A 15,963-nucleotide genomic window follows, 5' to 3' on the forward strand; every position below is an offset into this window, starting at 1 on the left:
GTTGATCCCTTCCGAATAATAGGATTTGTCCAAGTCTGAAAAATAACCATTCGTTTCTGCAATCACCTCCTCGTTTGAATAAAATCTTTTTCCCGCCAGCCATTTCTTCATATTGGGGAACAAATAGTAGTCCGAGGGAGCCAGGTCTGGAGAATAGGGGGTATGTGAAACGAGTTGGAACCCTATTTCCATTAATTTTGCGACTACAACTGCTGAGTTGTGAGCTGGTGCGTTGTCGTGATGGAAAAGGACTTTTTTGTGGGCCAATCGTGGGCGTTTTTCTTGCAGCTCGGTTTTCAAACGGTCCAATAACGATGAATAATATGCACCTGTAATAAGTTTTACCCTTTTCCAGATAGTCGATGAGGATTATTCCTTGCGAATCCCAAAAGGCAGTCGCCATAATCTTTCCGGCCGAAGAAACGGTCTTCGCCTTTTTTTTTGGCGCAGATTCCCCCTTGGTAACCCATTGTTTAGATTGTTCTTTGGTCTCAGGAGTGTAGTGATTTATCCATGTTTCATCCACAGTGACGAAACGACGCTTAAAGTCCTGCGGATTCTTCTGGAACAGCTGCAAACCGTCCTTGCAACACTTCACACGATTTGAAAATCACTCGACTTCCTCGATTCAAACGAATGCCAAACACAAAGAAATAGACCGATCTGGCTGAAACTTGGTGTGTGTTCTTCCAAGAGATGCTACTAACTAAACATAACCTCGATACGCGCCAGTAGTGCTATCTCTCTGACTTTGCACGGACTTTTCAAACGACCCTCGTACAACATCCCAGTTTTAGGCCATCCGCCTTATTCGCCTGACTTGGCCCCATGTGACTTTTATCTGTTCCCCAAAGTCAAATCTGCATTAAAAGGAACACGATTTCAAGTCCGTTGAAGTTGTGAAAGCAAAAGCGGCACGCGTCATGCAGGGGCTCACAGAAAAAGACTTCCAGCACTGTTTCGAACAATGGTAAATTCGCATGGAGCGTTGTAGGGATAGGGAAGGGGTGTATATTGAAGGTGATAATAACTAGATATGTATAAATTTAAAATAAAATGATTTATAGCAATAGCCTCGTTATTTAATAGCCACACCTCGTACACTATTCCTAAATAAAGTTTTGGTACATTGCTGAATTTTCGTGATTTTAAAATGTGCTAATAATTTTTTTAATGCTTATTATAATAATCTACAATTATAATCTACAATTTTCTTGTTTAAAACCATAAAAAAATCCCATTTTCTTTTCTTTGATAAAAAACGACTGAAGAAACAACGAGTCAATAAAAGCTTCTATAAAGAAAACTTCCGAGAACGTAGAATTCTTTATGTCTCCAGGCAACAAACCTAGCCTCAGTTAACTTTTTGATAAAGCCGCAATACGCCGAAAGTCAAAATCGATGATAATTTTTACTGACAACAATCTCTTTCATATTTGAATAACTTTTTTCAATTTTTTGTAACTTTTTGTCTCGGATACAAGTCCTGTTTTTACAAATTTGTACGTATAGTAAATATACAGGGTGATCCATTTAAAACTCACCAATAATAGTTCGCTAATAACGTTTTAGGAAAGCGGAAATACTGAAAAAAAAAAAAATCCATTAAATAAAAGCAAACATCCATCAAGATTTTCTTATCGTAATCATAGGACAAGAAGTCTTGCATACGAGGTACTTTAAACTGATGTGCTGGTTGCTTTTATTTGATGATAAAACAAATTTATCCTGATTCTCCCACGCTACATTTTTTTAAAATCTTCAATTATTATTATTTTAGTTCTTTGCGTCACAAATAACTTTCTTTTTTTTTGCAGTCAGAAGACCTCCCAAAACGTGTATTTCTGGTGGAAAATTAATATTGAAAACCGTTCACGAATAAGATAAAATTGTAACTTTGATCTTAAATATCTCGACAAATATTAGGGATATCGAAACGGGGTCATTTTTCACATTTTTTTAATGTAGTTTTCTTAATCATTGGCCAAACCAGTGGTCCTTATGAAACCCCCAATCAGTTTTTTGGCCGTAACCCAAGATACAGCATCGGGGTTAGAAAATTTGAAAAGTAGACCCAAAAAAATATAGTTTATTTAATGGGTTTTTCAGGATTTCCGCTTTCCTAAAAAGTTATTAGCGATTGGTGCGTTTTAATTGGAACACCCTGTGTAATATTTTTATAATGTTCAATATAAACTACTTCATAGTCATTTATATTCATGATTCTCTCTATCAAGAATATGTGCTGCTCGCCAACTAAAAATAATACCAATTTTTATATTAGCCGTTCACTGCACAACTTGATTAACTCCATAAATCAACAAAATGGAGAAATGCGATGAAATAATGTACTTTGTTGTTATAATTCTTTATAAATTTAAATAAATTTACTGTTATCATTCAGTGCCTGCTACTGCATTTGAGTTTAATTATTGCAACGATTTACTAACGATTTAGAGCACGGAATTAATCAAAATGGCTTCCAAAATCAATTATTTAATATTTATTGGGGACAAATGTTTTTGGTCGTTTAATGGTGTTAATCTTTATTATTTGGGAGATTTATTAAAAATAAAAAAAGCTATGACTGAACAAAGTGCTTTGACACTTAAATTTAAGATATTTAAAAAAGTGGAGTTAATCGATTTGTGCAGTGAACGGCTCCTGTAAAGAATATTGTAACGAAGTTGACCTGGGCATAGAAGAAAGGCCTAGATTGTTCTAGGGGTTGAGCGATCAAAGTCAGTAACAGGCCGCCACTGCATAAACAAAAGGGCGGTATCTACCTGTGGCAGAGAAGAAAGGCCTAGATTGTTCTAGGGGTTAAGCGACCAAAGTCGGTATCAGGCCACCACTGTGTAGACAAAAGGGCCGGTCTATACCTGAACTAGAAAGGAAAGGGCTAGATTGTTCAAGGAGTTAGTGACCTGTGTAAAAGCCAGCTAAGAGAAAGGCCTCAGTTGGGGTGGTGGCATATGTGGTTTCCCAGCCAGTGATTGACAGGTAGGAGCGAGACAGAGAGTAGGAGGAGGGCGGCCCCAGCTGAGGTGGTGGCAGTATGTTTTCTCCAGCCAATGAACGTCAGGAGGGCGTGGAAACTTATGCTCAGAGAGTTGGAGGAGGGCAGTCCCAGTTGGAGGGAGGCACGCAGTTAAAAGGAGGCCGACGCCGCTGGAGAAGTCAGTTTTTAAGGAGTCTTTAGAGTTTTAAGGAGTTCTTAACGAGTGTTAATCAGTTTTAATCAGTTAGTTTTGAGTGAGTCTTTGAGAGACAGTTTTGGGAGACACTTTGGAAGTGATAGTTTTGAGAGAGTCAGTGTTACGGAGTGCTTCAGTGTTAGCCAGTTGGGCAGGTAGTCAGTTCGTGAGTAGAGCTTTGCTAGTGCGGTTGAGTCTAGCGCAATTCGGTGCAGTGTGGACCAGGGGTCAGTCGTGGAACAGTTTTGTGGCGTTACGTAGTGAATAAGTAACAGTAAACTGTTGTGACTGTTGTAAATGGTGACTGTAATGAATAGCGTTAGTTGCTAGTAAATGTTAATGTTAGTTAATGTTAATGTGTGAATACATCAGGTTATTACTTACAAACTTTAGCGAGTTTTATTATTTAATCAAACCCACATATTTAATAACTAGTGGCAGGCATTAGTTGTGTAAGTAAAGTTATTTGGAAAAACTTTACAATATCTTTAAGATTGATCAGAATAAGACTTGGTACACTTTAACACTTAGTAGTTCAGGAGCCACAGTTAAGATAGAAGCAATTCTTTCTCCCGTGAATTTTCTGTAAAAACGGTTTTAACACCAATATGAACATTTTCAAGCGATCTACTTTTAATTGCTTTTAATTAATTTCTTTTTTTAAAAAATTGCACTTTACAAACTAATGCATTCTTTTATATGTAATAACATTTTAAAGAAACCTCTAACAAAGATAACCGGGAGTGGTCTGGAAGGATTGCTCTTCTAAATGAGGGAAAACATAGAATTGTAGAATATAAGAAAATGCTTTTTTAAAGCTTGATTCTTGTACTAGAGAAAGAAATTGTTCAGAGCGAAGGGCTAACATGCCGCTATTCAGGATCAAATATGGGAGTAGAATCTTACCTCTAATAAAGCCCAACTTCTACCCCATTTAACTCGCAAGTTTTACCTTACAACAAACCATTGAATATCTTGGCCCAGTTGGTTTTTAAACGTGGGCCTGCATGTATTCACGATTTACATCTAACAGCCATTCTATATCTCAGACAGAAGGCTAATGATTCTCTAAGATATTATTCCTGAGGTTTAGCAATCAGGTTTATTTTAGGCAACCATTTAAAAGTTTACTTATCTTTAAATATAGGATTATTCCGTAATAAAATTTGAGTATGTAATCTTAAAATTGGTCTCATTTGTGAAGAAGAGCAAAAACAAAATTTAAGTAATTATAATTAATTCATTTTAATTTATTATTATTTTTAAAGATGAACTTTGATGGTTCTTGCATTTTTTAAAAAAGTTTTTTATTTCAACGTCGCAAGTCGATGAAAAGTCGTATTTATCATCGTTAGTACCCAGGTTTCAGACTTGTTTTTTTCAGGAAGGTTTTTAATGATTTCTTTTCTTCTTTTTTTAAATTATTTTGTAATTTACAATCTGTAAACATTGTATAAAATAAGTAAATATGGAGAGAGTGATGAACTGGAGCAGGAGGAGAGAAACTACCCAGCGGTAGCACTCTCTATAGGAGAGAGGAGAGATAGGAGAATACGAGGAGAGAGGAGAGATAGGAGAATAATGGCGTTTAGGCCTTCAGACCTCAAGGAAGTCGCAGGGCCACTGGCGATTCAGTCGGCGAGGAGTATTAGGGATGTCAGAGGAAGCGAGAGACAGTGCAAGAGGATTAGAGCTGGTCGAGAGAGTAGTATGGAATTTTTGGTATTTAGTAGAAGGGAATGTTGAGGTCGGTGTGAAGAATGAGGTTAGTCACCGTAGAAAGGAGCGTCAACTATCTGTCGGAGGAGTTTTGACTGAAATGTCTGTACCGTACCGTATGTTTGTAGGTTTGGCTGAACCCCACAGCTCTAGTCCGTAAGTCCACATAGGTTTGAGAATAGTACTGTATATCCAAGCGTTTGAGTTCACTGGGTAATTTGGAGCGTCGTCCAAGAAGTCTGTAAAGCAGTTTCGCACGTTTTGTCATTGCTTGTCTTTTAAGTCTAGTGTGTGGGTTCTACCGTGAGCCGTTTGTCTATGTAGAGCCTAAGGTAGCGCACCATATCTGTACAAGGAAGAGGATTGCTGTTGAAGAGGATAGGTGGACAGGAGCCCCGCCGGATAATGATTTCTTATTAATTATTTGTTCATGCTGAGAAACCTAATAACAATTGTGCGAAGATATGTTTTTTTTGCGTTTATTTTTGCTAAAATCAGCGCGTTGCCTGATTAGTGACAGTGATAACAGAGTAACAAATGATAAGGTAACGAGTGGAGAAGTTACCGCAGTGATAACACTCCAAAACATTAGGCTGTTAGTCACTCTCTTCACAAGAGAGGAGATCACGAGGCCACTGTCTCTTAAGACGTCTTGTCGATTTGTCAGGGAGAGTTCTAGAAGAAAGATGTGTAAAATAATTTACATAATTCAAGTGACCAATTTAAAGGAAGAAAATTATTCCTTATTTTGGAGCTCGACATTAGAGTTGCAAATTTTTCAGGTCAACCTGAAAAGTCATTTGTGACCATAAATCCTACATTATTATCTCCTAATAAGAAATTTTTGCTCCAGATTAGAAAGATATATAAATGCGAAAAATTATATTGTGCGTTAGAAAGCGGGCCAGACATTCAATTTGTGTGAGTGTATATTTAAATGGAATTTATAGATTGGTTTGAGTTTTGAAAACAATCAATTATTTCATCAAAAAGTATAGTTTTATTTACTCTTGATCACCGACCAGATTAAAATCATGAAAATAGAATATCAATTTGTTCTTTAAAGTGAATAGAGGATTATGATAGGATGGTACTTGGCAGCCAGTGAAACGAACCAATCGCAATCCGCCCTCTGGCTTTATATTTACTTTTATAAAAAGGTATTTAACTTTACAGAACAAGAAAATGGCAGATGTGTCTGACTTCGGAGATATAATTTCCATTATATTTCTTTTACTCGTACTTCTATCTGTTTTTGCTAGACCAGTTAAAGTTAGCAATTTAATTTATGAAAAGAAACTCTTCTTTCCTGTTGGTTTCTAATATTGAAGTAGTTTTTTAATATTCATATTATTTGTTCTCAGCAACGTTTCGACCCTTTATTGGCTATGTTATTATAATTTTCATATATGATGTTGGTTATAATTCAATTTGTTTGTGTAAATTGTATGAAAATTAAATATTCTCTTTGATTATTATATTCTAACTAAAAAGTTGCTTTAAGCTATAAATATAAATGTAAAACAATTTTGCTACAATTAAAATTGAGACCCATTAGAACAAAAAAGGTTTCGCTTAACAAGTTAAATCAATCTTATTACTAGGGAACGGATTCGTATGTATTTACATATTTTTTTCTAGGCAATTTACAGACGTTTTTCAAGTAGAAGTATTCATACTGACACTTTTTAAGCCGTTTGAGTCTACTTTTATTTCACATATTTCCACATATTTGGATGTTATCGCATATTTATACATATTTGATTAAAATAAATAAATATTTCTACATATTTAATCAAAATATGTACATATTTTTTCATATTTTTCATTTTGGGTTCAGTGCCGTAGATTCCTTAATCTCCTCGGTTAAAAAAGTGTTCTTAAAAGCACCAAGTCGCATTAAAATGCTAAAAGATCTCTATCCAGACTTGTGCCTTCCACCAGAACCAATATTGACAAGATAGGGTACTTGGCTGGAAGCAGCTCAGTATTACTATGAAAACTACAATAAAATCAAGAATGTCCTTTCACATCTCGAAGACGAAGCAGTAGCGATAAATACAGCCAAGTCTTTATTCGAGAAACCTAATTTAAGGAACGACCTTGCATTCATTTCTGACAATTGCGTATTTCTTGCACAAGCCATTACCCAACTTGAGTCCCAAAATGTTCGACTGACAGAAAACGTGTCCAACGTTAAAAAAGTCATCGAAAAGGTGGAAGGAATATCTGGGAGTAAGGGAGATCTGATCAGATCAAAACTGGTAGAAGTACTGAGCAAGAACAAAGGGTGGGGGAGACCATCTGCCAGATTTCTGATATTATCAGTGGAACAGAAGTCACCTCAGAACATCGTGTACCCTTTACAACCAACGAGATAACTTCTTTCAGCAAGGCACCTATAACATCTGTAGATGTTGAACGATCTTTTAGTTGTTACAAGTCCATCTTACGCCCAGATCGCCGTCACTTTACGTTACAACATTTGAAATTTCATGTGGTTGCAAACAATTTCGAAGAGTGAAGTTTTCAAAATTGAAAATTTAACACATCTTTTTATAAATAGTAAAAATGTTCTTTGTTGTATAAATCATTATAACTTGTAAAAACAAATTATTTTGTTCCTAATAAATTATTATAAATTGTAAAAATGTTCTTTTCTTGTATAAATAATTATAACTTGCCTCCCCTCAAAAAAAATTCCATTTTCATAAAAAAAATGTCCATTTTACTTAAATATTCCAGAAAATATTTTAAGAAAATAAATGCATATTTTAATTAAATATTTGGCATTTTTAAATACATAAAAATCTGTTCCTTAGTTATTACGTTGGAGACAAACTATCAAAATTGAGTTTGTTAATGCATTGACTTGCTTTGTGTACTACTGAAACCTAAACACTGCTTTATTTTAAAACATTATTAATGTTAGGCTACATCTCAACACTTATTTGGAATGACTGCCTTTTTTGTGCACTGCCCATACTACATCCAACATCGAGGCAAATCTAATGGCAGAATTGGAACCCGAGATCTCCGCGCGAAATTCCATTGCACAAAACCTCTGAACGTTCATTCCTTTTTTAAATTATAATTATTACCGAATTTCCAATTGGCATCGAGTATTTTTTTTTAAAATTTAGAAACGTTTCTAGTTTGTAGTTAAACAGGGTGTTCATTTTAAGACGGCTCAAATGCATTTCATGCTTAAGCGGTTAATCTGAGCCAAAAATGGCAGAGGAAAAATTTGTTGCCCGTCACCACTAGTTTCAGAATATGTGACTTGATTTTAGATTCCTGCCCGCATACGCGGTAGACGGGCGACCAAAAGTAAGAGTTCGCCGTTGAAACCCATTTTCATATACACAGTTTTAAAGAGTATAAAAAGTTATGAAAGAAACCGGAAAACGCAATTCGATATCTTCAAAATTAAAGGTGCTAGGCTATTTCAAAATCTGGTATTTATTAATCATATTTCAATTTTTTAACTTGTTATCAAAGGACAGAAGAGCACGCGATAGGTCATTTTTATGCATTTTTTCATCCCCTTTCTACTAAAAATATTGCCAAGGCAGTAAAGCTAGTATTTTTCTTAATATCGGGAAATAAGTCGCTTTCCGAGTGATTTTTCTAAGAAAAATAAAATGTTAAGAGCTTTAGATGTTCTCAAGCATACACAAAATGGTTAAAAATTAATTTTAAATCTGCTACAAACAAGAAAGTTTAATAATTATTTAGTAATTTCGGGAGAGTTGCGTTTAATTACCAAAAAAATTGGAAACCTCCTGCCACATATTTAAGTTATCAATATCTTTCATGTAAATGATCAAACTTATTCCTTAATTTATCAAATAATGCACTTTATGCAACTTGTGCAGCATTTACGGTGCCTTCAAAGGTGCCTCCTCAGATACAGAAAGCCTGTTGGTAACCTCCTGGCTAACCTGGCTTGCGAGCCACAGGAGGCACCTTTGAAGGCTCTTAACATTTGATTATTGCTTCGAAAATCACTCGAAAACTACTTATTTCCCGATATTAAGAAAAATACTAGCTTTACTGCCGTGGCAATATTTTTTAGAAGAAAAGGGATGAAAAAATACATAAAAATGACCTATCGCGTGCTCTTCTTTCTCTTTGATAACAAGTTAAAAAAATTGAAATATGATTAATAAATACCAGATTTTGAAATGGCCTAGTAGCTTTAATTTTGAAGATATCGAATTGCGGTTTCCGGTTTCTTTCATAACTTTTTATACTCTTTAAAACTGCATATATGAAAATAGGGGTCAACTGCAAATCCTCACTTTTGGTCGCGCGTCAGCCGCGTATGCGGGCAGGAATCTAAAATCAAGTCACATATTCTGAAACTAGAGGTGACGGGCAACAAATTTTTCCTCTGCCATTCTTGGCTCAGATTAAGCGTTTAAGCATGAAATGCGTTTGAGCCGTCTTAAAATGAACACCCTGTATATTAGACTGCAGAGAGTTTTTCTTGAATGTGCTGGGAGTACTTTTGTTTTATGCCCTTCCAACATTTAAAATTAGGAATTAAGCTGTGTAAAGAAAAAAGAAGAAATATTGCAAAAATCAATGGCTGAAGAGGATAGAACGTTGGCGATAACCATACTTAAGCAGCAGTATCATAAGTGGATTGGTAGCTGGTTCTGTGATGATAAAGGATTAGGGCTTCCTAAACTCTGGGTATTACATTTTGATGAAATTTGTAGCAAGAATATTTGACGGGTTCGCTTTGACTGTATTTTTTTTTAGATCAATGTGGTTTTTTAGGTTAGTTTGTGAAAAAAGATCTTGTACGTTAAATACCATAAAAGTGTGATGAAATTGGTTTTAGAATTTGAAAATAAAGGTGGAGAAGTAGTTACATTACTCATATTTACCTCATTTTACGCGATAAGCTTGAAAATATTTTATAGTTATTTATGGGAATAATACAAATTTTTAGTCAGTTCTCACAGGATTGGCTACTGCTTTCTAGTAATCACGCAATAACTCTGCATCCTTAATTTTAAACTATTCATTGATTATATAAGTGAGATTATACTTGAGGTAAATTTCTTGAACTATTAGGTACTCATCACAACTCTTTATCAAGGAGGTACCCCTATTCAAACGGCTCGATCTTATCTTATTTCTATGACCATTCTATTTGATTGATTGACAGATATGACTCTTTCAAAAACTATATTGTCAAAGGCCTCGACAAAAATAAAACTTAATTGTATTCGATAATCGTTTCTTTACAACGTTTGCGTAAGATTAAATAAATAAATTAATAGAATATAACCTTGAATTTATATATGCGAATACCAAGTGTGAAAAGGCAATATTCATCTCTGCAAACCCTTTGAACAACATCAGTCAGTGGTGGAAGATCATTACCCCATCTCTGTACTGCAAGAGTTTTGGCCATCATCTTGACGCGACAATCGAACTTCATTATCGTTAGTTTACTTTATTATGACCGTTTTCAATCACTATTTTGGTAGGATTCACTTTTAGGATTGTAGACCAGTAGTAATGATATCCCCAAAAGGTACCATCGATATAGTAGTTGCTACGAAAAGCTTCTTAGCAACGAAAAGTTCCATTCCTCATCCTCCCTACAGAACATCAACTTGGGTGTCGTGAGGGATGAGAACAAATACCCATTCTCGTAGTAGACACAAAACTATAACAAAGTCTCTCCAGCAATAAATCAATGTAGTGTAAATCGAATAACAGCAAACCTCTGAATTAAGATCAACATTGATTGTAAAAAAAAAAAAAGTCCTCTAATGAGTAATGGCAGTCAGAACTTTTGTGTGAAGGTATGTTAGACCGGAAAAGAAAGAAAGTTTCGACAACCTAGTTAGTCTAGACCCAATCTTCAGTTCAAGACGTAAGGGTGAGGACGCTCACTAACTTCCTACTCCAGTTCTGTAATGAGTATTGGACTGAGATTCATCAATAGATCTCTGTTCGTGAACTTTTAGTCTACAAACGGATTCTCCGTTAAATTCTTTCGTGAAACATCCTTCAAAAGATATTAATGGTTAACTAGTAAAATAGCTACGTGGCTACCCAACATCGCCAAGTAACATTAATTACGCTTTTTAATGGCGTGCTTCAGGTGGACAATAGATTTGCTTACCAATTAGGGCTAAAGAAATACAGTATTTACTACTTGCAAGTGAGTTAATATCAATTTGATTTGTGTATTTCTTTTTAAACGAAATGAATATGAATTTATAAATTTTTTAAGATTGTAAAATTCCATTTATAAATAAATATTCTTATCCTTAACATGGGTTAAGATTCAGTGCCATCCTTAATAGAGAAATCAGAGGGAATTCAGCCTAACAGCTTAAATCCTTAGAGACTGGCTGCTGTTTTATTTATTACTACCTTTGTAGGAGTATTGCAGTGATGCATTTCCGCCGCATTTCTTATATCACGTGCATAGCATCTTGGATTTTCCATTACAGTAACTTTCCTTTACTTCAAGGGAAAAAATATTTACTTTTAACAGTTATAGCTGTTCATTATTTTTGGTGACTGATTTATAGTTTCAATAGGATGAAAAAATAACTGACAGTTTTCAATCGTGATACATTTATTTTGCCGAGCTTTCGACCTAGGGACTAGGTCATCTTCAGGGCTGTGGAACATATTTACAGGTTGTTAACAATAATTCTATTAAAATGACTTCAAAACAGACACGAACAATTTAAACAACATATACGCAAACTTACTACAAAATACAAAATACTTGACAATTGGCAACACTGACTTCCACGCAACCTAACACATACCACACACAGACCGATCACACTCAGTCCATGAACAGACAAGATAGAAGACACACCAACCCTGTAATGTAAAAATATTACTTTCTAAACTAGGTAAATAATTTTTGTATATATTCACTTTAATAGAATTATTGTTAACAACCTGTAAATACGAGGTGTGTTCAAAAAATAAGGTGAATTTTCATTTTTCTTAAAAAATATTTATTTATTCATCGATTTTTATTTTGTCTCCTTCAAAGTAGTCCCCCTCAGATATAATACATATGTGCCAGCATTTTTTCCAATCCTCGGAACAGTTCTGATATGCACTTTTTGGTATGTCCTTGAGCTCTCTCAGCGATTCGGTTTTTATCTCCACAATCGTCGCAAATCTCCGTCCTTTCATGGGTCTCTTCAATCATGGGAACAGGAAAAAGTCGCAGGGCGCCAAATCTGGTGAATACGGTGACTGAGACATGATAATGTCATTCAACAATTCCTGAGCGATGCTCATGCGACGGTTTTTTTGATCAAAATTCAGCAATTTTGGAACGAACTTCGCTACTACACGCTTCATGCCCAAAATTTCCGAAAAAAATTGCAGGACATGTGCCAACCGATATGCCGACAACCTCAGCAACTTCTCTAATTGTGATTCGACGATTCTTCTCAACATTTTCATCGGTTGTTGATGTGCTGGGGCGTCCAGGGCGAGCGACGTCATTCACATCTTCTCGACCTTCTGTGAAAAGCTTGTACCACTTGTAAACATTTTTTTGACACAGAGTACTCTCACCGTACGCCACTCTCAACATTTCAAGTGTTTTTTAACACTTAATTCCATTTTTTACACAAAATTTGATGCAAATTCGTTGATCCATTTTTTTCGACAGAAGAAAATCGCCGAACTCGCAAAACACTTGTCTTATTTATGCCTCTAACATACAAACTAAACATGCTATATAGCTACAACTTTGAAAATATGTTCGAGACAAGTGTACCAACATAAAAAAAAAAGACAATCGAAATTCGAATGTACGTAGCCCGCGAAATTTGAAAATTCACCTTATTTTTTGAACATACCTCGTATGTTCCACAGCCCTGAAGATGACCTAGTCCCTAGGTCGAAAGCTCGGCATAATAAAGTTTAACATGAGTGAAACTGGCATTAATTTTTCATCCTATTTTAACAGTTAGTTTTACTCAATTGAATTATTTAAAAGAACATATTTATTTCTTCGGAGCTGTTCTCTATTGGGCAGTGAGTTACTCTTTGAGTTTAAAAATTAATATCTTATATTAATGTTCAGTTAAGTTGTATTAAAATAAAAACTTCAGAGGTCCTTTGTTTACAAAATAGATTTCTGTCTCCTCGTGTCGGTGATAACCAGTGCTGCAAGGTTGAATTTTTAACTAGCGATCTTAGATGAAGCTGTGGTTTCACAAGTAAGGCACTCCACCATTAAGAATCTGTTTTAATTTCTTCTTGGCAATTCTTATCCAGAGGATTCGTAAATACTGTATGCACTAATGCAGGTTAAATGTGATTTCTAAAGCCCTTGCTAAAACAAAACTTGAATCACGCAGTGTACTGTATAGGATATCTTTTTTTTAAATTATTTTTCGTCAGGGGTTTCGTAAGTTTGTTATGTTTGGGGTATCAGCGGCGTCTGAAACATTATTTAATCTCTAGTAAAAAGTCTCGCTGGTAGAAATATTCCATTCCAACTCGTAACCTTTCCTTTGCTTTACCTTATATTTCAACCTGAATATTATATTTCACTTACATTAAAAAACAACTTTTATGTTTATAGATTGCAGCACTGTGCTGGCTTTCCCAGTTTATGTTACTTTTTTATGCTTGTTTTTAAGTAACTTGCGACGTTGAAATAAAAAACTTTTTTAAAAAAAATGCAAGAACCATCAAAGTTCATCTTTAATCTTTTTTAATCATATTTTTATCAAATTTTAATAAGAAACAATTTCCCACACATCATTGAGCAGAAACGTAGGTGCTTGGAAAATTTACAAGCCTAAAAAAGAATTAGTGTCGAGACAATCTCGAGATTGAGAAAATTTTAAATGAAAATATTTCACAACGTTTCTTTATTTGTTATTACTTGGAGCCACATAATGCATTGCCAGCCTTCGGACAATGTTTCCTCGTTATAGACAACACTGTCATCTTTTCTGTAAGAGTTTTCTGTTAAGAGCAAATCATGGTAGCCAGTTGACTTAAACCCAAGGACCTTCGCTATCAGCCGAATGGACTTCCTCTCTGATTCTGTCCTTAAGTTCTTCCTGGGTATGTGGACTTCCAATTGGGACAATCATTTCCTGTTTCATCTTTCTTTTTAGCTTAAAATTAACTTCTAGCTTATAAAAGTAGTAAATCACTGAAAAGAAATAAAGTAGGCACATTATTTCAAGTAGATTTCACTATTTTAACTTCTTTCAAGTAGATTTCTCTTAGTAACTCCATCCTAGCGATCTTAGTAACCTAATCTACTCTTCTCATGCAGTAGCTAATGCAAATCATGTTTTATTTACATACTTGGAGATAAAGTTGTTCTTCTCTAGTTCTTTTCAACTAACCATGATAATCCATACTGTAAAGCGACTTCTTTTTTTTTAAATAATTTTGAACACTATTAAAACTGTCCGGTAGGAAATTAAATCTTATCCTGATTTGGATAAAATTTGGCAGAATGAAGGGGTTAGGGCTTCCCCATGTAATTAAAGCGCCTACTGCTCTTACAACTGCTAAGGGGAAGTATTGCAATCTTTTCAAACTATTGTCGCGTGAACCGATGAACGTGAATAAAGTATCATTTGAATTAACTATTAATTAATAAGAAATCATTAAAAATCTTCCTGAAAAAAAACCAAGTCTGAAATCTGGGAAAAACCCTTTGAAATTTTATGTAGGTTAGATTTACATTTTAAAAGTCTCGACGCTGCGCATCCTCAAGAGAGGAGTTCGCCCCACGCGAGTTAGGAATGAGACACTCACTATCGGCAACAACGTCTAAAATATTTGTGCAACAGGAATGTTTGTTCCACAATTAAAGAAAGAATTCGGAGTAACATTTTAAGCACGTTATGTAGACCGTTTAATGGTACAGGGTGGGGCAAAAGGTATGAACCAGTTTTAAAGGGATGTAAAACAAAAACAATTCAACTTACAGAAATTATGTTTATATCGTTTAATTTAGTACAGAATCTAGTTTTTTACATTAAGTTTGAAAGGTGATATCACGTAGGTGGCGGCCGTCAGCCGCGATGCACTCTTGGAGGCGAATTCTGAAGTTTTCAACCGCTCTACTGCACATTTCGATGGGTATTGCCGTAACTTCCTCTCTGATTCTGGTCCTTAAGTTCTTCCTGGGTATGTGGACGATGTTTAAAAAGTTTTCCTTTATGTACCCCCAAAGAAAAGAAATCACAAATGCTCAAATCTGGTGAGCGCGCAGGCCCACTCCACGTCACCCCACAAAGAGACGAGGCGCTGGGGGAACACTTGCCTCAATCTCGCCATTGAAATCCTAGGGAGACATCTGATTCCAACAGGACGGGGCTACATCCCACACTGCTAGGATTTCAATGGCGAGATTGAGGCAAGTGATATCATCTTTCAAACTTAATGTAAAAAACTAGATTCTGTACTGAATTAAACAATATAAACATAATTTCTGTAAGTTGAATTGTTTTTGTTTTACATCCCTTTGAAGCCGGTTCATACCTTTTGCCCCACCTAGTATGTACTTCTACTCTTACTTAAACTAGATGTAGACATATGTATATTATACAAACACAATATTAAAATATATAATTACGAGGGTCGTTTGAAAAGTCCGTGCAAAGTCAGAGAGATAGCACCACTGGCGCGTATCGAGGTTATGTTTAGTTAGTAGCATCTCTTGGAAGAACACACACCAAGTTTCAGCCAGATCGGTCTATTTCTTTGTGTTTGGCATTCGTTTGAATCGAGGAAGTCAAGTGATTTTCAAAAAATGGACGAAAAAGAATTTCGTGTGTTGATTAAACACTACTTTATGAAAGGCAAAACGCCTCAGGAGACTAAAGAGAAACTTGATAAACATTATGGTGACTCCGCACCTTCGATTAGAACAGTTTATAAGTGGTTTCAAAATTTTCGGAGTGGCCATATGGGCACAAGTGACGCTGAACGTTCTGGACGCCCTGTTGAGGTTACTACTCCAGAAATCATTGATAAAATCCATGATATGGTGATGGAT

The 15,963-nt window shown here is 35.3% G+C and overlaps 1 protein-coding gene across 1 annotated transcript in view; it reads right to left on the reverse strand.

Moving 5' to 3' along the window:
* LOC141462340 (suppressor of lurcher protein 1-like) overlaps positions 1-15,963 on the reverse strand; it is a 71,512-nt gene that overhangs the window by 26,088 nt on the left and 29,461 nt on the right. The window lies entirely within an intron of this gene.

Source organism: Rhodnius prolixus, unplaced genomic scaffold (genome assembly GCF_049639745.1).
Source record: "Rhodnius prolixus isolate KJV_2025 unplaced genomic scaffold, Rpr scaffold_36, whole genome shotgun sequence".
Classification (NCBI taxonomy): domain Eukaryota; kingdom Metazoa; phylum Arthropoda; class Insecta; order Hemiptera; family Reduviidae; genus Rhodnius; species Rhodnius prolixus.